At 43.4% G+C, this 20,862-nt stretch overlaps 1 protein-coding gene across 12 annotated transcripts in view; it reads left to right on the forward strand.

Moving 5' to 3' along the window:
* Positions 1-20,862, forward strand: part of THRB (thyroid hormone receptor beta) — a 396,484-nt gene that overhangs the window by 286,468 nt on the left and 89,154 nt on the right. The gene's annotated exons all lie outside the window — the stretch shown is intronic.

Here is a 20,862-nt window from a genome sequence, read left to right on the forward strand (position 1 = left end):
TGAAAGACCAAAAACAAGGATCTATAATGTTGGCATTGAACCTGGCTTTATGAAATTAATATCTGATATCAAGTTAGCCCTGTTGTGATTTTTCTTTTTCTTTTTTTCTTTTTTTTCTTCCCTTTTTTTTTTCTTTCTTTCTTTTTTTTTTTTTTCTCTCTCTCAAGGCGTTACTGTTGAGTGCACCCCAGGTACCAGGGGAGGGATGTTTGCAAGGATATGACAGGAGCTTTCTCTGTTGGTGCCTAAGTGTTTTCACTATCATCTTCAGAGTGTTTGCTTGTTTGGTATGGGGTCATTTGTTAAGCAAAATGAAAAATTACATAGGTTTAAAAAAACACTTACATTTCCAATTATTGCTGACATGAAATATTTTTCATGTTTATTGCACACTTGAATTTATTTATCTGCGACTCACTTGTTCATATTTATTGTCCAATTCCCCTTTGTGGATTTTATATTTTTCTATTATTTGTAGAATCAATTTATTATATATTAAGGATAGTAACTAAGCAAGTTACCCAATCTCTCTAGATCTTAAATTCCTTATCAGTTACTTGAGAAAAGTGAGCCTGATTCACCTCTAGTTCCCCTTCCACTTTTAAGATTAGATTATCTGTACTTAAAATTTGAAGACCCATGAGTCCCTTTCTCGTAAAGTAAGGCATGGTTCCCTGACGGACGGGTGTGACGGGGAAAGGTACCCTGCAGCAGTGTAGTTTGTGTGTTGAGACTAACTGGTCTACTGGAAAACTTTTTCAGAGTCAAACAAAATATATCATTTGGGCAAACTCAGTATTTTATTGTAAAGCCCGTGTCATTTTTCAAAGGTGGCTCTCCAAGTGTTCCTTGGGCTTTTCAGCTGCTCCTTAGTGACCATAATCTTCCTTCAGAAAGAGAATCTCAGTGGTGCTTCCATCCTGCAACCTAAGTAGAGAACGTCTTTTCATGGGATCAGAAAGTTGTTGACAGCAAAATGGTGACACACTCAAATATAACTAAGGTTAACAGTGTGCATATTATTTGCATCTCCCATTGTCAATAAATAGGAAAATAGGACTCTGTGCGTGGCTACTTAGTAATCCCTCATACAGTGATGCAGTCCCTAACTGTTAGGCTTTCAATAGTAGAATGTTATTTAAGTAAGGTTATAACGAATTGTATTTGTACACAATGTTGCACCTCTGGTTGTTTCCTAAGGATCAAATTCTAAGTAAAATTCTACCTTTTCTGTTGCCAAATTGTAGCCAGATTATTGTAACAGTTGAGACACCCATCAACCATTCAGGGTCCATTTCATCATAAACTACAATCCAACTCTGGATTTTATTTTATTTTATTGGTAGTTTATATATATATTTTTAATGGTACTCTCTGATCTTTAAATTTTTTCCTGCTTTTGAAATAATTCCATAATAACAGAAAAGTTGCAAGATTAGTTCAAAGAATTCCCAGCTACTCTTTACCAAGAGTCCTCAAATGTTAACATCTTATCACATTTGCTTAATTCTTCTCTCTCTTTCTATCTCACCTACATGATTTTTATTTTGAACCATTTACTAATAAGCTATACACATGATGGTAGGTTTTGACATTAGAAAGTTTTTTGTTTGTATATAGTGAGTTCTACTGAGGTGTCATTTAATGCCATTCAGTGGTCCTCAACCTTTTTTGGGCTACGGACCGGTTTAATGTCAGAAAATATTTTCACGGACCAGCCTTTAGGGTGGGACAGATAAATGTATCACGTGACTGAGACAAGCATCAAGAGTGAGTCTTAGACAGATGTAACAGAAGGCATCTGGTCATTTTTTAAAAATAAAACATCGTTCAGACTTAAATATAAGTAAAACGGAAATAATGTAAGTTATTTATTCTTTCTCTGTGGACCGGTACCAAATGGTCCACAGACCGTTACCGGTCTGCGGCCCTGGGGGTTGAGAACCACTGATTTATGGTTTTGTTTTGAAGCTTCAAAATGTGTTCTGGTACGGACAGAGTGACAGAGTTCAGTGGGTTCTTTTATGATGAATTAACACTCCTATTTCCACTTGTAGTTCTTTTTCATTAAACACAAAAATGGCTGCTTACAGTCAGACATCTTCTCAACAAATGCGTTCTCATATTTACCCTTTCTATACCCACCATCCTCCAAAGTACTCTAGTCTTAGACTTTTGGGCCAGAGACGGCAAAACCTGAAAGTCCTTCTGCCCTTTCTCCCAAAGTCAGGACAACCAAACCCCAGGTTACCCCTGCAAAGGACATAACCGCAGAAAGCCAGACGCTGTCTCTGCTTCCTTCCCCACGTCGCTCCAGGAGCCGGAGGCTTTGTGTTCATTTATTCACTCCTGGCATCATTATTCCAAAAGGGCAGCTGTCTAGAGGCTTGTTTCACTTTCTTCCAAATTTGTTTCCCAGATGTGGCCAAAAATAAAATGCGGCCTTAGGCTCCATAGAGCCATCTACTCACCATACTAAATGTTGCCACAGATAGTTTTGGAGAAAGAAAACTACCAAGTTGACCAAATAACTAGCTCTCCTGTTGGTGGAGCCAATGACAAAAGAGATCTTTGATTCTATTTCTTGGGTATTTGACCCCACAAAACAGCTGCCCCCTCAGCATCGTGCCATTCTCTTTTTTTAAATGTACATATTGATTTTTAGAGAGGGGGAGGAGAGAGAGAGAGAGAGACAGACAGACAGACAGACAGAAACATCGTCTAAAAGAAACAAAAATCTCCCTGCAAGTAGGTTAGAAAGGAAACATCAGTCTTCCCCGAAATGCCTCGAGGGCAGAAGCCAAGCTGCTACACACACATCGCACTGAAAATCTTAAATCCCTCCTCCGCCATCGCTCCCACGAATCACTCCTCATGTAACTGCTGAAACCTTATGTAATCTTTCCCTCTCTCCCCCAAGGCTATGGACCCTGCGTGCTGATGCTGCCCACACTGCTTCCCTCCCCCTTCCCCTTTGGATCCTCTCTACTCTTACCTGGTAGCCCCGCCCCTTTGTTTCCTTGTCGATGACAGCCCCCTCTTCCCACCTCTCCCATTGCAGCCCCTTTTTTTAACTTTTCTTTTTCAAGTGCACGTTATTTTCCATATTGTTCTGTATTGGCTTCAGGTATACGGCACAGTGGTTAGACCATCCTAGAGTGTGAATACTCTCCAGTATTTCCAGCACCCGCCTGCCACCATGCATAGTTATTACAGTATTGTTACAGTATTATTCCCTATGCTGTGCTTTACATCCCCAGGGCTATTTTGTAACTATCTATTTGTACTCCTTAATCCCTTCACCTCTTTCTCCCAGTCCCCCAGCTCCCTTAAGACCCCACTCAGCAAATAAACAAACCTCCCCTTCTAAGGAACGCACCGTAGCAAGCAAGGGAAGGGAAAGCCATAAATGCTCATCATTTGACATATCTCCTCCTCTCCCGTACAAATGGGTGAAAGAGTGGAAAAGTGACTCCATGGTGTCCATTCTGGGGAAGAGAGGAGAACAGCCCCTTGGTTCAAGATTATCTCCAGTTTCTACCATAACAAGGGGGTCATCAAGAAAACCACAGAAAAAAAAGAGAAAATTTCTGTGCAGCTAATATACAACCTTTTTTTAAAAACACACACACAAAAGCATATACTTATTTGCCCTCAGAAAACAGGAGCAACAGCAGCCCTTCATATATAGTCATTCTTTGCCATATCGCGGTTCACTTTTCACGGTCTCACTGTATCGCAGATTTTTAAATTGTATGTATCTAATTTTATATCACAGATTTTTCGCTATATCGCGGGATTTTGCGGTATATAGGTATTTTTATATATTTATGATTTGTTTTGTGGTAAAAAATAAGCCACATAAGTGTGGAAAAGGTTTATAAGAGTGTGGGGATGGTTTATAAAGCCTTAAAGCAGGCATCCCCAAACTATGGCCCGCGGGCCACATGAGGCCCCCTGAGGCCATTTATCCGGCCCCCTGCCGCACTTCCGGAAGGGGCACCTCTTTCATTGGTGGTCAGTGAGAGGAGCACTGTATGTGGCGGCCCTCCAACAGTCTGAGGGAAAGTGAACTGGCCCTCTGTGTAAAAAGTTTGGGGACCCCTGCAAAAGTATATATAAATAATAAAATAAATATAAGGTTGCCACTTGCAGATTTTCACCTATCACGGGGAGTGCTGGACCCTAACCCCCGCAATAGACGAGGGACCACTTGTAATACTAATGACTCTAGGATCGGACCCTGCCTAACAGTCCACATAAAGAAAATTGGCCTTCTGCACTCTGACTGTCTCTGTCCTTTTCCCATCATCTCCTCCTCACCTCTTCACGTCCTGGACTTCTGGGAGAGAAACTGCCTACTAAAAACTCGGACTTTCTCCAAAAGACCAAGTTAAGGAAATCGCGCCAGATCCAGACAGATTAGTGAAAACCTTCTCTCAAAACTCCCAGGCCCTCTAAGGCAATTATTTATAGAACAACTTCACTTTCCAGATTTGAGCTGCAGTCAGGTGATCAGGAGGTTGAAATGGCAAGAGAACAAGGCTTGGCCCTGGCCGGTTGGCTCAGTGGTAGAGCGTCAGCCTGGCGTGCAGGAGTCCCGGGTTCGATTCCCAGCCAGGGCACACAAGAGAAGCGCCCATCTGCTTCTTCACCCCTCCCCCTCTCCTTCCTCTCTATCTCTCTCTTCCCCTCCCGCAGCCAAGGCTCCATTGAAGCAAAGTTGGCCCGGGCGCCGAGGATGGCTCTATGGCCTCTGCCTCAGGCGCTAGAATGGCTCTGGATGCAACAGAGCATCGCCCCCTGGTGGGCATGCCAGGTGGATCCCGGTCGGGCGCATGCGGGAGTTTGTCTGACTGCCTCCCCGTTTCCAACTTCAGAAAAATAAAAAAAAAGAACAAGGCTTTACAGGGTGAAAGATAGAAGCAGAAGAGTGTGTGTGGGGGGGGGGGATTTCTATTTCTTTAACAACAACCCCTATGTTCTTCTCAGATGCCACTCTTTATAACATTCAGCTTTTCCTAAACTCCTAAACCTAGCCCCATTGCCCCTGCCCCCCACGCCACCTCAACTGCCACCACCCTCACCGCCATCATCATCATGACCACTACCATCATCAGTAACCATTATTATCCCGTCAGCACCATTCTGAGGAACTCATCTCTGCCTCCTTCGAGCCTGCTGTAACCAGCGATGGCCCGGCACAACTCTCCTCAACTTCGAGCAATCACAAATGACAGCCTTAACCTCCCAGGTTCTGTTACGGCTGGACATACCTTCCTCGCTGTTCTCCCACATGCCGCTGAAGTCCACAGCAGTTGCGCATATATAGGCGCAAGGGCCTTCGAAAGAACTGAAAATAATTTTTCCCACCAAAAATTGAGTCCCTAATGAATAGGTACTGTTACTTTGTTTGCAATGAGCCAAGAGCTATTTTTCTATGCCACCACCACCCGTCCCCACCCTCCACCTGGAGATTCCCAGGCTTGTGTTTTAGCCATCCTGGCTTTTCTCTCCAGTCTTGGCCATGAGGAATTCTTGCTCTAGAGCAGGGGTCTCAAACTCAACTCAGCATGTGGGCCGCAGAGCAAGATCACAGCCGTTCGGCAGGCCGCACTAGGTCTACAAAAGGCAACTGTTACGCAACACTTTTCTCACTGCAGTTGAAAACAAAAAAAAATCAGTACAACAAGCACAATCCAGGCTGCATGCGGCCCGCGGGCCGCAAGTTTGAGACCCCTGCTCTAGAGCTTGACTGTGCTGTAGAAGGGACACTCCTGGGGAAGTCCAACTTCCCCAAGCTGGCAGCTGTGCTCCTGTCTTGATGCTGACACTGAGCTGAGGGTCATTTTCTTCAGGCCTCACATTTTACACATCAGCAGGCAAAGGCCAATGTGGTGAAGTCACTTGGCCAAGGTCACCACAGCACACTGTGAAGTGTTCAGACCATCAGCTCCTTCTGTAGCTGCCAATAAAAAGAAAATTCTAAAAACCACTGGTTTCCCATCATTAGATTTTATTCTACTCATATAGTATCAAATTGTGGTTCCCATTTTTCTGCCAAGACCCTGTTGGTATTCCACCCACTCACACCCACCACCACCTTCCTTAAATTCTGTGGTTTCAAACATTTTACCTGCCAAACTGCATTTAGTAAGTAATAGAATTCATTGCCTATTTTTAGTCATCAAAAACATATATAATCTGATATTTTTGATGAGCAGAATGAAGTGACCAATGTTCTACACTAAACAGATATGTAGAAAAGTTGTTATATATATTTTTTAAATCAGAAGGCATAAGGTTTTTCATGAAAGTGGCATGGGCCGCCTTATTATATAATTTCCCTTGGGCCTTTTCAAACTTTATAAATTGCTCCTAGTTTTCCTCAATGCTAATTTTATGGACCTCCCTCAAGTTAAGAGCCATTTGAATGAGAAAATTCTGAATATTCTCTCCTCTAATTTTCTCAACTCTAAGTAAGAATTATATTCCTATAATATTTAACTAAATAGAACCATAAATGAAGCCATCAGGATTCCAATTACTGCTGGCACTACCTTTAATCAAAAAAGTCTTTCAGTATTATTATAAAATTGTTCTTCAAAGATTATATCTATGTAAATGAATATAAAATAGCCCATCATACTCAGTAATGCATAATGAAAATATTCATGAGGATTTCAATCATTTGATGCTATGCACCAAATTAGATCAAGGAGCCATTGGCATAAATCAGAACATTAGTAAATTCTTTGAGTTTTTCCAACAGAAAATTCTAATTACTAGAATTAAGATACTAGAGCATCTAAGATACTGGATTCTAGGTACCTACACATAATTAAGAAAGAGTCCTTACCTTTGAGGAGCTCACAGTAAACAGATCACAGTTTCTGAACACATCAACACATATTTTTTAACATCTAAAAAGATTTTAAAAGGTTTGGAATTAGCCCTGGCCGGTTGGCTCAGTGGTAGAGCATCGGCCTGGCGTGCAAGGAGTTCTGGGTTCGATTCCCGGCCAGGGCACACAGGAGAAGCGCCCATCTGCTTCTCCACCCCTCCCCTTCTCCTTCCTCTTGTCTCTCTCTACCCCTCCTGCAGCTGAGGCTCCATTGGAGCAAAGATGGCCCGGGCGCTGGGGATGGCTCCTTGGCCTCTGCCCCAGGCGCTAGAGTGGCTCTGGTTGCAACAGAGCGTCGCCCCCTGGTGGGCATGCCGGGTGGATCCCGGTCGGGTGCATGCGGGAGTCTGTCTGACTGTCTCTCCTCGTTTCCAGCTTCGGAAAAATACAAAAAAAAAAAAAAAAAAAAAAAAGGTTTGGAATTAGAAGAAACCATAGCGACCCTCTGATCCAACACCCTGAAATTACAGGTGGAAAACTTAAGCCCATAAACTTAAACAAATGAGCATGCTTATGGCCATGCGTCAGTGCACCACACAAATATTTTTCATCGAATTTACTGGGGTGACATTGGTTAATAAAATTATATAGGTTTCAGGTGTACAATTCTACCTACATTATCTGCACACACAGATATTTTGGTTGTTCTCAATGATTCTTTATACCTCTCACTTTTTAAGCTTCCGTGGACTCTGATTTCATTTGTAAAGGATTTCATATCAAATATAAGAAAGCTATTTGGAATCTTAAAGGGCCTATTAGTAAAGTAATGCTCTGTGCTGCAACAAAGTGGACCCCAAAGTATCAGTGACTTCATACAAAAGAATTTTCTATTTGACTCTTAAGTCCAGTGGCACCTATTGTTTGGTGAGTAATGTTTCCCATGATCATTTGGGGACCCAGGCTTCTTCCTTCTTACACTGTCATTCACATCTAGGACTCAGAATTTTGTTTACTCAAAAGGAGAAGGGAGAAAAGTAACGAAAAGGATAGATGGAGTTGTTTTATGGGCCAAGCCTGGAAGTAGTGCCCAATGCTTTTTATTTCATTCCATTGTCTAGAACTCAGTCACATGGCCATGTCTCACTGCAAGGGAGGCTGGGAAATGCAGTCCAGCTGTGTGCCCAGGAAGTAGGGAAGGCACAGATTTTGATGATGCATCTGTGTCACAAATGGCTATACAAATGTAGGATAATACTATGGAAATAAGGGAGGTCAGGAAGGACTTGGTCTTTATATGGAAGTCATCTTTTAAAAAAAAAAAAAAAATCTGTTACAGTCCTCCGAACCTTCTTTGAGTAACATCAGCATCTCTAGAATCTCTAGACAGGGTTAGGATTATCTGTTTGGTCCACCTTTTCTAGTTGCTTCTGGAGTCGATAGGGTATAGTAAAAGGAACATAGACTTTGGAGTCATATGTCCTTGGGTTCAAATCCCCACTTATTAACCTTGGGAATTTGAGCAAGTTGCTTAAGCTCTCAGAATCCCAATGTCCTTATTGTAAAAATGGGTACAGAAAGCATCCTAGAGCTGTGGCGAGATTTTAATTAAATGAGTCAGTGAGCATTCATTGAGAGTCTCCTGTGTGAAGTGCTGTGCTACACTCCAGAGAAACAGTGGAGGTCAAAAAGAGAAAAGCACAGTTTAGATGAATAAATAATATATTGCAGTCATTGTCACAAGCAGGCACTCCATGCCACCATCCAATGCACAATCTGCAAATTTGGTATGATTTTTTTCCTTTGGCCCTATACATCCAAGCTATGAGGACTGGGTTTATCCCTAGAAATTCCAGATGGAATAATTTAGTGAATAATGACCCATCTGAGAGATTGAGAGGTCAAGCGGACAATGTCTCAATTGTTCTTGTTGCTTGAAATTGAATTGACAGGGTGAGAATTCTATGAAGCATGTTTTAATGTGCAAGGGCTTTAAAACATAATGATCTGAGCTACAAACAAATACTGGTTCAGTTCCAACAAAAGTAAACAGAGGAACATCAAAGCAGAGAGCCTTCTCCCAGGCTGGTGACATTTACATTGCAAAGCGTCCTTTCCAAATCAGAGGAAGGTCTTCCAAGGAGGTGCCTGAGGGCCACAGGCAGTGAGGCTGCAGCGGCCCCTCCTGTTTGCTGATAGGTCAGGAAGACCCTGCTGACCCCACCTTGAGAAGCAAGAAGACAGTATCTGCACCCCCTGCCCTGCTGGTCTTCTGGCCGAGGCTCTCCACAGAGACCCCACCTGGGGGAACCCTCCCCTCTCTCCGGGTCTCCTTGACTCCTTGTCTCCTGGCTCTTGTTTAATTACTTCCTGTGATTTCCCAATAGGACTCACGAACTTTAGATTTGTTCTGTTGGAAAGCCTGCCTATTTTCTTTTCTCTTTGTTTCATCTTTTCTATGAATCTCTGTTTTGTTTCTCTTTGTTTGCTTTTATCTTTTTCTTTTAAATGCAGAATAGGCCTGATCTGTGGTGGCGCAGTGGATAAAGCGTCGACCTGGAAATGCTGAGGTCGCCGGTTCGAAACCCTAGGCTTGCCCTGTCAAGGCACATATGGGAGTTGATGCTTCCAGCTCCTCCCCCCTTCTCTCTCTCTGTCTCTCTCTCCTCTCTCTCGCCCTCTCTCTCTCCTCTCTAAAAATGAATAAATAAAAAAAATAAATAAATAAAAATAAAAATAAATGCAGAATAGGATGGTGGGGGGGGGGGGGAGGTGAGGAAAATGATGAGGACAATATGTCCCTGGGCCAGGAAAGTATATACCATCCTCACTCCAGTTATCTCTGCACCAACCATTTTTAATGCCCCCAAACCACATCTTTATTGCTGACCCCTTAAAATGCAAGGGAGATCCCGAGGACACTGGCCTGTGGGGGTAGATCCACCTAGGGTCCAGTGTGGCTCTACCTCTTCAGCTGTGACCTTGGGTGGTTGCTTTTCCTTTCTTACTATTCAGTTTCTTCCTCTGTTGGATGGATGTGATCATGATTTATTTTAATAGTAGTGTCAGGGTCAAAAGAAATGTCATGTGCTTAACACCACGGCTGAAATACTGCATCAAATAATAAATGATAGTTGCAGACGTCCGCCACCATCTTCTCAATATCTCCAGGCCCGAGGCACCGCCCCTGCCAGGAAAGCTGAAGGAGACGAGAGCAGCTGTCCTGTTATCTGCCTTCAAATACATTAGAGGGTGGACCTGATGCCTTCCCGAATCAGATGCCAGCCAGCTTTCCCGAACAACCCATTTCATAATCTAAGAAATAGTCACGGGTGTGACTCAGAAATGGGTCTCCGGTTCCACTTTCCAGGTTTGATCCTTGAAAACCATCCATTCATGTTAAACGTCCCTTTAGGATGTTTATGAAAGAAAACACCACCGAAAATTGAGGACGAAAGCTTCCTAGGATCCCTTTCCCGTTGGCCTGCCTCCACAAGACATTTGTGAAGCCAGTAGCCATGGCCACCATCACAGCCGCCTGGCCAGTGCAGGTTCAGGTTTGACTCAGACAGATGGTAATGAAACAAGAACTGGTGGGCCATTACATTTAATCCTAGCTTGCACCCAGCGGGCAAGAAATACACACAGTGGGAAAACACTTCCCTTTCCATTCAGGGCTCCCAAAGCCACTGACTTATCTGAGTTTCATAGGATCAAAGGTTTGTACACCTTATCAGCCTTATTCACCTCTGTTCCCCATCTCCCTCTCTCTGCACAAACTTGCTTCTCCTTCAGCAATCTGCCATCTTAGCTGCTTCCGCCCTCCTCCATGTGGCCTTTCTCTGATCTCCTCCTGCATGGGCTCCTCCTAGAACATAATCACTCTTCTCTGGAACAATGTGATCTCTTTTCCTTTTAAAACTTTTTGGAGCAAAAGCCCTCCCCCAACACACATTAATATAATCATGCCCATCCCAAGCAAGAAGGTCAACTAATATTATCACCTGGGTGACGGGTTTCCATGTGAACAGCGCCATCTTTAATAAAGTGAGCATAATATATTTTATCTGCCCAACAACATCTAACTATATCATTCCCGCCTTTCCAGGCAGGGATTGCCTAAAACCAATCAATACATTTTTTCAATTAAAAATAAAAAAGAAAGGATCATTTTGTGTGTGATCCTTCCCTAGTCTTGCCATTAGACAACTGTATGGCCAGTAGCCACAGCCACCATCACAGCCGCCTGGCCCATGCAGGTTTGCCTTTGATTCGGACAGACTGTAATGAAACAATGGAGCCAAGAACTGGTGGACCATTAGCTTTAATCCTAGCTTGCACCCAGTGGGCAAGAAATACACACAGTGGGAAAACACTTCCCTTTCCATTCAGGGATCCCAAAGCCACTGACTTATCCGAGTTTCCTAGAATCAAAGGTTTCTACCTCACTAGCCTTATTCACCTCTGTTCCCCATCTCCTTCTCTCTGTACAGCCTGCACAAACTGGCTTCTCCTTCAGCATTCCGCCATCTTGGCTGCTTCTCCTCTCCACCACGTGGCCTTTCTGTGCTCTCCTCTCCAGCATGGGCTCCTCTGCCCCATTTTATAGTGTAGAAATCAAAACCTTTAATCCAATATACAAACAAGGAAGTCTCTGATACAAAGCCACTTATCTGAGGCATAAATGAGATTCCTTATAAGAGTGCATCACCCCCTATCATGCAACAGTCAATGGTGTGGGAAAAGCTTAGTCTTAAAACTAAGCCTTAGGCTGTAACAACCCTGCCTGCTTACAGCCTGTCCCCCAAATCCAATGCATACTATAGTGAGCAAACATATATATCATATTTACAAACTTATTTGACCAACATTCCACCCTTTTGCTCGCTTCACAATCTAAAGCACAGGTATTCCTGCACAAGGAAATTAGGCACATTACACAAATTACAACAACATGACAAATCATACAATTTCAACAATTACAAAGATACATTTCACCAGTCTCTGAGCACTTTGCCAAAAGTGCAGAATGTCCTTGGCCTTCTTTCTAGCCATGGGAAAAGCTTCCCGGGGCAGGGGAATGCTTCCAGCAAAGCTGTCTGCCACCCCCATCAGGGTATTTCACATTGTCCAAAATCCATAAGTCCATCCAACAAAGGAGCCAGTGTCCACTCCGGTAGTAGTCCAGGAATCAGTCCATGCACATGGGGCCTCAGCCACCCCCTCATCCCTGCCGTCCTGGCAGGTCTTACATTGTCCCAAATAGGAGCATGTGGCAATGGCAGTCAGCATTTCCATCTCTGCTCTGGAGAACATGATGGCATCGACCCCTATGTCCCTAAATCGCAGACCTACCAGGGGTGTAGTAAGTACTCCTTGCTGCTGGGCTCTCACCTTCTGGAGACTGCAGATCTCAACTCCAGCCCGATTCTCCTCATCCTCCTAAGAGGAACTGAAAACATCAGCTCCCACCACCAGACTCGAGTCCTGGGCCACTGCCACCTTCTGCCCTGCAGGCCTTGCAACCCCAGCTCCAGCCTCAGCCCCGGCCTGCCACCGCTGCTGGCTCTCCACAACATCAAGGGCAATCTGCAACTCACAAACCTGTGATTCCTCCTCCTGCTGCTGCTGGCTCTCCACAACGTCCAGGGCAATCTGCAACTCATGAACCTGTGATTCCTTCTCCAGCAGCTGTTTCATTTCCAAGCAAATTTCACGAACCTGGTCGGCCTCATCTGGTGCTTGCTCCAGCTCCAGGGTCAGGATCTCTTTCTCCCACGTTTGCTCCAGCTCCTTCTACTGCTCAGTTTGCAGGTCCTGGGCAGCCTCTTCCACAGAGCTCTTGATTTCTTCATGCATGGCTATAAAAGTTAGCCAGCCTACGGTCCCCAAAAGGACAGCCATGGGGAACCATAACAGCAGCCAGTCCTCTATTCCACTGCTCAAAGGTGGTGGTGGCTCCATATTGATCTGTATCGAATCCTGCCGACTATGCTAAATGTATGGTCAGTAGCCATGGCCACCATCAAGGCTGCCTGGCCTGTGCAGGTTCACATTTGATTCGGACAGACGGTGATGAAACAACAGAGCCAAGAACTGGTGGGCCATTAGCTTTAATCCTTGCTTGCACCTGGTGGGCAAGAAATACACACAGTGGGAAAACACTTCCCTTTCCATTCAGGGATCCCAAAGCCACTGACTTATCCGAGTTTCCTAGAATCAAAGGTTTCTACCTCACCAGCCTTATTCACCTCTGTTCCCCATCTCCTTCTCTCTGTACAAACTGCACAAACTGGCTTCTCCTTCAGCACTTCGCCATCTTGGCTGCTTCTCCTCTCCTCCATGTGGCCTTTCTCTGCTTTCTTCCAGCATGGGCTCCTCTGCCCCATTTTATAGTGTAGAAATCAAAACCTTTAATCAAATAGACAAACAAGGAAGTTTCTGATACAAAGCCACTTACCTGAGGCATAAATGGGATTCCTCATAAGAGTGCACCACCCCCTATTAACAGTCAAGGGTGTGGGGAAAAGCTTAGTCTTAAAACTAAGCTATAAAAACCCTGCCTGCTTACAGCCTGCCCCCCACACCCAATGCACACTATAAGCGAGCAAACATATATATCATATTTACAAACTTATTTGACCACCAACAACTCAGGATCTATTGACCAGGCCTGGGATTGGCCTCATCTCTGTTCGCAGGCAGGCACAGGGATGGCCATCATACATTTCCTCGTCTCTCGAACTATGCAGCTCATAGCATGTTTAGTTAATAGCGACCTACTTAAGATTTCTAGTTCCCATGATTAAGCATACACTGTGCCTTCTGACCCTGGCAAGCCCCAACCCATCACAAGAAGTTTCCATGTGCCACAAATTAGTTGAAGAAAGGCCTTGGATCTCCTCATGCACTGACCAAGAGGACAAGAGTTAAACTGGCCAGAGTACAGGGCTCCTGGACGTGACGTGGGACAGCTCGGCCCCATCCAGTGATAATTTCACTAAACACTTCCTGGTTAGTCCTCTCTATTCTCTCTCTCTCTCTTTCTCTCTCTCTCTCTCTCTGTGTGTGTGTGTGTGTGTGTGTGTGTGTGTCTCTTTCTGGTGATCTAATGGTCTGGTCTACTTGGCACCTTTATAGATCTCATCACTGTCCTTCACTCTCTTGGTTCACACCATACCGTATTGCCAGAATTGCCCACTGCACCGTAGAACACCATTGTTTGTTGCTCCCCAGGGCTGGGTTAGAAAGTCTGTCAAATATCTTGGCACAAGGAACCATCTGAATGCTTCAGCCCAATATTATTTTATCCTAAATAGTCAGCAGCTACCTTAATCCTCAGGACATGTTGTAGATATGAAAGACAGGGGTTGCTAGCTCTGGAAACAACAAGCTTGCTAGATGAGGGCCACCCGACTTCACCGTTTCACCCTGACCTGTCATAGCTCTCCTGTGTCAGGTGGGAGGCCACTGATGGGACTTCCTATTAGGAGTCGGCACACTTGGCGGGGTTCAAGGCTTGGTTTTGCTTATAACTGTCCAAATGGCTTTGATCGAATGAGACCCCCTTATTGGGCCCCAATTTCCTTTTTCTGTAAATAGGGTTTTGAACTGGTATGAGTCCTCAGTTTCCTGTAGCCCCAACGATTCTCTGAATGTTACTGCTCAGAGCCCATCGGATGAGGACCAGTTGAGCTAGTTAATTTCCCTCTGAAAACTCAGCATAGACTATGGCTGCACATCAAGCTGCCATACACACCCCTCGCCGATGGTCAGAGAACCAAGGTGAAGCGGGAAATAAGGTAAAATGATTCACAAAGTCAACCCGGTGCGAGTATGCCAAATTAGGATCACTTCAGCTTGGCATCATCTGACACGGGCAGAAATGAGATCAAAACCCTTACATTTTTAAGCTTTAAAATGCCAAAAAAAAAAAAAAAAAAAAATGACTCTAAAGCTCATCCCTACTGCTAATTACTTTGCTCATGTTGTGTCTTCTTCACTTGCTTTAAATAACAGCCACCCATTATAGGTCCACCGCAGTTCAGAAAGAAGACAGCCTGCGACTTGTGTAACAGGGACATTTCAAATACCTACCCAGTGGGTCCTGTCATAACCAAAACTACAAGTCAACATTAGTAACAAAGAGAAAGTAAAGAAAGTTTCATTGGGGGCACAGGACATTTCTTTCCTGCTGGAGCACTATCTTGATCAGTACCAAGTACAAATGATGGCTGGTAATTTAAAAAAAAAGTATTCATGATATATTCCAGTGAAACCACACCACAGATTTGCTTATGGATAGTTATGACTTCCACAGGTGAGCAATACTTTGTAAATTCCTTGGGCTTTTCCCATCTACTAAAAATAAGCGTCCCCGTTATTATGGCATGCTCACTAAAATTTCACAGATTAGAGCTGAGTTTTTATTACATGAGTGAGTTACTTGAAATACAGGTGTTCCCGCTAGTGCTGAATCTATTACTCCTCCACACCTCGGTGTGTATTAATTCCATCAGGCTACTTCCTAGAATCAGTCCCTCTGCCCTATGGGGCGATGTCAGATAGCGGCTGAACCAGAGGCTCTGAGAAACTCCCTCACCACAAAATTTTGCCTGAGGCAGAGTTTCTCAGCTTCAGCACTACTGCCATTGGGGGGTGGACAATTCCTTGTTGTGGGGGGCTGTCCTGGGCACTGTAAGATGTTTAGCAGCATCCCTGTAAGATGTTTAGCAGCCTCTACTCACCAGATGTCAGTAGGGCACACACGCACCCAAGTTATGGCATTGCCAGCTGTCCCCAGGAAGACAAAAAGCCAGGCTGACGCTCCGCCTAGGGACAGCCCCCGTGGGCTCCCATGATAACTGCGCGCTCTCTCTCTCCTTTTGAGTCAGCTATCTGGACCCACCAAATCATCTTCATACAGAGGTAACAGACAGGAATGGAATTTTTCTTCCAGAAGCTTCTTCCTCACTTTGACAGTGTCCTTCCTCCTCCCCCCACCCTTTTCTCATCTTTTCAGGCAAATGTATTCCTAGAATCGAGATGGTTATAAATGAGGCAGTCCCAGAAACTACACTGCCCATTCTGTTTGCATCCAGCAAGTCTGGATCATTTTGCGACATTTTCCACTAAACTCGCCACATTGTTCTGAATAAACATAGCAGTGAGAATACACAAGAGAACGTGTGTGTGGGTTGGACAGCACTCTAGTCTCACCATTTCGGTAGCTCAGTACCCTCGGGAGAAGCTGTCATCTGTCAACACAGGCCGGACAAACAGGACAATTGCTAACACAATATTTTTCCTTCTTTTGGTTGCTATTTGGTCAAAATCTATCTCGGGCCAGGCCAGCCTTTATTTATTTATTTTTTTAATTCAATGAGAGGAGGGGAAACAGAGACAGACTCCCCACATACACACCGACTGGGATCCACCCAGCAACCCCACTAGGGGTTGTCAGTGCTCTGCCAATCTGGGCCATTGCTCCATTGCTCAGCAACTGAGCTCTTAGCGCCAGAGGCAAGGGCCATGGAGCCATCCTCAGCACCCAGGGCCAACTCACTCCAATCGAGCCAGGACTGCAGGAGAGGAGGAGGAGGAGAGAGAGAGAAGTGGGCGGCAGGGAGAAGCAGATGGATGCTTCTCCTCTGTGCCCTGACCAGGAATCGAACTTGGGACATCCACATGCTGGGCCAAAACTCTACCACTGAGCCGACAGGCCAGGGCTTAGGCCAGACTTTCTTTCTTTTTTTACTAAATTTAATGGGGTGACATTGATCTATAAGAGTACATAGGTTTCAGGTGAACATCTCTATAGCATTTGAACTGTTGGTTGTGTTGTGTGCCCATCACCCAAAGTCAGATCATTTTCTATCACTGTATATTTGTCCCTCTTTCCTCCCCTGTCCTCCCACCACCTCCTCCAGGTCCCCACTTCACTTTTATCTATGTCCATGAGTCTCAATTTTATAACCCACCTGTGCGTAAAATCCTATAGTTCTTGGCTTTTTCTGATTTACTTATTTTACTTAATTCACAAGGTTCCATCCACGTTGTTATAAATGGCAATGTGTCATCATTTCTTATGGCTGAGTAGTATTCCACTGTATATATATAGGTACCACATCTTGTTTATCCAGTCCTTTTTCAAAGGACACTTTGGTTGTTTCCATACCTTGGCCACTGTGAAGAATGCTGCGGTGAACATGGGGGTGTGTGTGTTGGTATTGTCAGATAGAAGTATAATTACACCTGCTTTTCTTTGGGTATTATTTGCTTGGAGAATCATTCTCCAGCCTTTCACTTTGAATCTACTTTTGTCCCTGCAGCTTAGATGTGTTTCCTGAGCGCAGTATATGGTTAGGTTTTGCTTTTTGATCCGATCTGCTACACTGTGCCTCTTTATTGGTAAGTTCATTTCATTTACATTCAGGATAATTATGGACATGTGAGGATTTCCTAGCGCCATTTCCTACCAGAAACGTTTTGTTTTCTGGTACTTGTGTGTCTCCTTTGGTTCTTTTCCTTTGTGTTTCTGTCAGTTGTCTTTGTTTAGTAGTATTCCATGCTTCTTTCCGATTTGCTCTTTTTTTAAGCTATGTATTTCAGTTTTGGTTTTTTTTGTGGGTGGTTACCATTAGATTATTGAGGAAAAAAAGTTTCATATATAGAAGAGTCCTTTGTCTTATGAGTGCTTCTGCATGCCATCTTCCTTCACTAGTTCAGAGTTTTATCCTCTCCCCTTTTATGTTTTTGTTGTCATAGATTATCCTTGTTTTTACTGTAACCTTGCTGGGACTTTTACTTGTAGTTTTGTGTGGTTTTGTTCTTTGTATCCAGTCAAATAACCCCCTTAAGTATTTCCTGCTGTAGGGGGTTTTCTGGTGATAAATTCTCTCAGCTCCTGTATGTCTGAAGAAGGTTTTATTTCTCTTTCATATCTGAAGGACAACTTTGATAGATATACTATTCTTGGCTGATAATACCTCTCTTTCAGTACTTTGAATGTTTGGGTCTACTCTCTTCTGGCTTGCTGAGAAGTCTGATGATAACCTGATGGGGCTTCCTTTATATGTAAGCTCTTCTTTTTCCTAGCTGCCTTGAGGATTCTTTCTCTGTCATTGGTTTTTGACATTTTTATTACAATGTCCCTTGGAGACAGCCTGTTTGGGTTGAAGTAATTAGGTGTTCTGTTTGCTTCTTGGATTTGAGGATCTAATTATTTTCCATAGGCTTGGGAAGTTTTCATTTGTTTGAATAGACTCTCCATTCCCTTCTCCCTCTCTTCTTCTTCTGAAATACCCGTTATTCTTATATTGATCTTTCTGACTGAGTCAGACAATTCTTATAGGGCTCTCTCATTTTTTTTTTTAATCTTGAGTCTCTCTCTTCTTCCCTCAGTATCATCTCTAGTTGCTGTCTTCAATGTCACTGATTCTCTCCTCTATCTAGCCTGTTCCAAAAGTGACCTAAACTTGCTAGGTCACTTTTCAGTTCATGCATTGAGTTCTTTATCTCTGTTTTTAAAGTTTCAGTCTTCTTCAGGAGGTATTCATTTTGTTTTCTGAACTCATTAAATTGCCTATCAGTGTTTTCTCACATCTTGTTAAGTCTTTTCAGAACTTTAATTTTGAATTCTCTATCGTTTATCTCTAAGGTTTCTATGTGATTGAGATTGCTTTCTGAAGAATTTTTACTTTCTTCTGAAATGAGTCTCCTTCTTGGGTAGTAATGGTATTTCCTTTTTTTTTTTTTTTTTTTTGCCTTGAGGGCATTTGAGAGTGGTATTATTAAGAAATCAAGGGAAAAAAACAACAAAATTAAAATAAATTTTAAGATGAAATTAAATTGGGGGAAGAGGGACAAATATATGGTGACAGAAAATTATTTGACTTTGGGTGATGGGGATACAACATAATCAACAGTTCAAATGCTATGGAAACATTTATCTGAAACCTGTGTACTCTTACTAATAATGTCATCCTGTTAAATTTAATTTTCTAAATAAAATTTTAAAAAATAAATTAAATCTTTTAATTAAACAAAAACCACATAAAAACATAATGAAAAACAAACAAAACTAAAGAAAAACCAAATATTAAAAGAAAAAAATTTCCAAGAAGTTTTTCATCTTTTTCCAGTAGGTGGTGCCAAATTACAAATTTCAGCTCTGTATAATGCCAGGCTGAACTCTGTTGAGAAGCTGCTATCGCAAAGGTGAAGGCGGGGCTGCAGTCGTGATGATGGGTGGGACTTGTGAGGACTTTAGGGCTTTAGCAATGGCTGTCTCTCCAGGTGCTCCTCCCTGCATCCCCACAGAGCAGGGGACCAGACATAGAACACCCTGTTCTTTAGCTGTGTGCTATGTCCCTGCCATGCTTCGTACCCACAAGGGGAGGGAGGTGGGATCTGGGAGGCTGGGGGACCGCACTTTGTATTTTTGTGTCTGAGTTCTGTCTCAGGCAAACCATGGGAACACTGGCAGGGACCCCACGCTCTGCCACTTTGGTTCAGTATCGCAAGAGAGTCCCCCCAATCTCTCTGCTCCTCCCGGCAGAAGGAGACCCAATCACTGAGTTTCTCCCCTCTTGGTGCCCCTCTGGGGTACAAAAGCCTCCACAGACCGTGCCTCTCTCCTCTCCAGAGCCCGACTGCAGGTGTATCTTATCTTCTATCCCCATTTTCTAACCCGTCCCAGCTTTAGTCCATTCTGTGCGCAGATCTCTCAGGCACTCCTGCAAGCCCAGCTGGGCTTCCCTCACTGTGTTATAGCCATTTAATTTGTTGACATTTCAAGGGGAGAGATCAAGGGTATCTCTCACACTGCCATTACTCTGACATCATTCCCAAACTTTCATAAAGTTGTAAATGTTTGTATCTTAAGTTTTGCCCCTTTTCTCTTCCTTTTTTCTGTTTTTTTCAAAAATTATGACTTTCAAGTCCCCAAGCATCAATGTTCTCAGACACTGTTGTTTCATGGTTGAAATCAAATCATTTAGACATAATGTTCTTCCTACATTTTTAAAGAAATAGCCCTTTGACTCCCTTCCTTTTTTTTCTTTTTTTGAGAGTGAGATTTTGCTTCCTGAAGCCAACTCACCTGAGGAACTAGACCAGGGGTCAGGAACCTATGGCTCACGAGCCAGATGTGGCTCTTTTGATGGCTGCATCTGGCTCGCAGACAAATCTTTAATAATAATTAAAATAACAACATTAAAAATATAAAACATTCTCATGTATTACAATCCATTCATTTCCTACCGCTCATGTTCATGGTTGCACATGGCTGGAGCCAATCACAGCTGTCCTCCGGGACAACACCAAATTTTTATTGGATAATACATAACGTACACGGGTCGTTGTATGGCTCTCATGGAATTACATTTTAAAATATGTGGCGTTCATGGCTCTCTCAGCCAAAAAGGTTCCCGACCCCTGAACTAGAAAAACCTCTCTGAAAATGATATTTGTGCTAAGAAATGGTTCATCAGAATTCCATAGGATTTCCCATTTGCCATCAGGTCAGGTTGGCCCATTGTGAGGAAGATTCCAGGCACAGCACTGCCCACTAACTAGCTTTGTGACTTGTGGGCAAATTAGTTATTTCTCTGGGCTGCAGCTGTCTTGTCTGTAGAATGTAGCATTAAGGTTTTAAGAACCATTTCCCACTTACTATCTATAACTTTGGGTGACATCTTTGGCTCTCTCGGCCAAAGTTCCCTCCCCTGTGAAATGAGTTAGTAACACCTTCATAGCCATTGATGTAATGAGTAAATAAAACATAGAATGTGCCATGCCTGTCACACAATAGGCCTTCTACAATGGTTAGCTCTCAATATCATAAATTCAAAATGAGGTTATCTGTTAGCCAGTTCTAACTTACTTAGTGGCCTTTTAACCTTTCAGCTGGGCAGTTAGAAAATAAACCGATTCTTTCCTTGCTTGATTGTTCTAATTGTTTGCTTGTTGTTGCCATTTTTTTATGTAAGGTTTTTGGCCCCTTGAAGGCAGAGCCG

This window comes from Saccopteryx leptura, chromosome 10, assembly GCF_036850995.1.
Source record: "Saccopteryx leptura isolate mSacLep1 chromosome 10, mSacLep1_pri_phased_curated, whole genome shotgun sequence".
Lineage (NCBI taxonomy): Eukaryota > Metazoa > Chordata > Mammalia > Chiroptera > Emballonuridae > Saccopteryx > Saccopteryx leptura.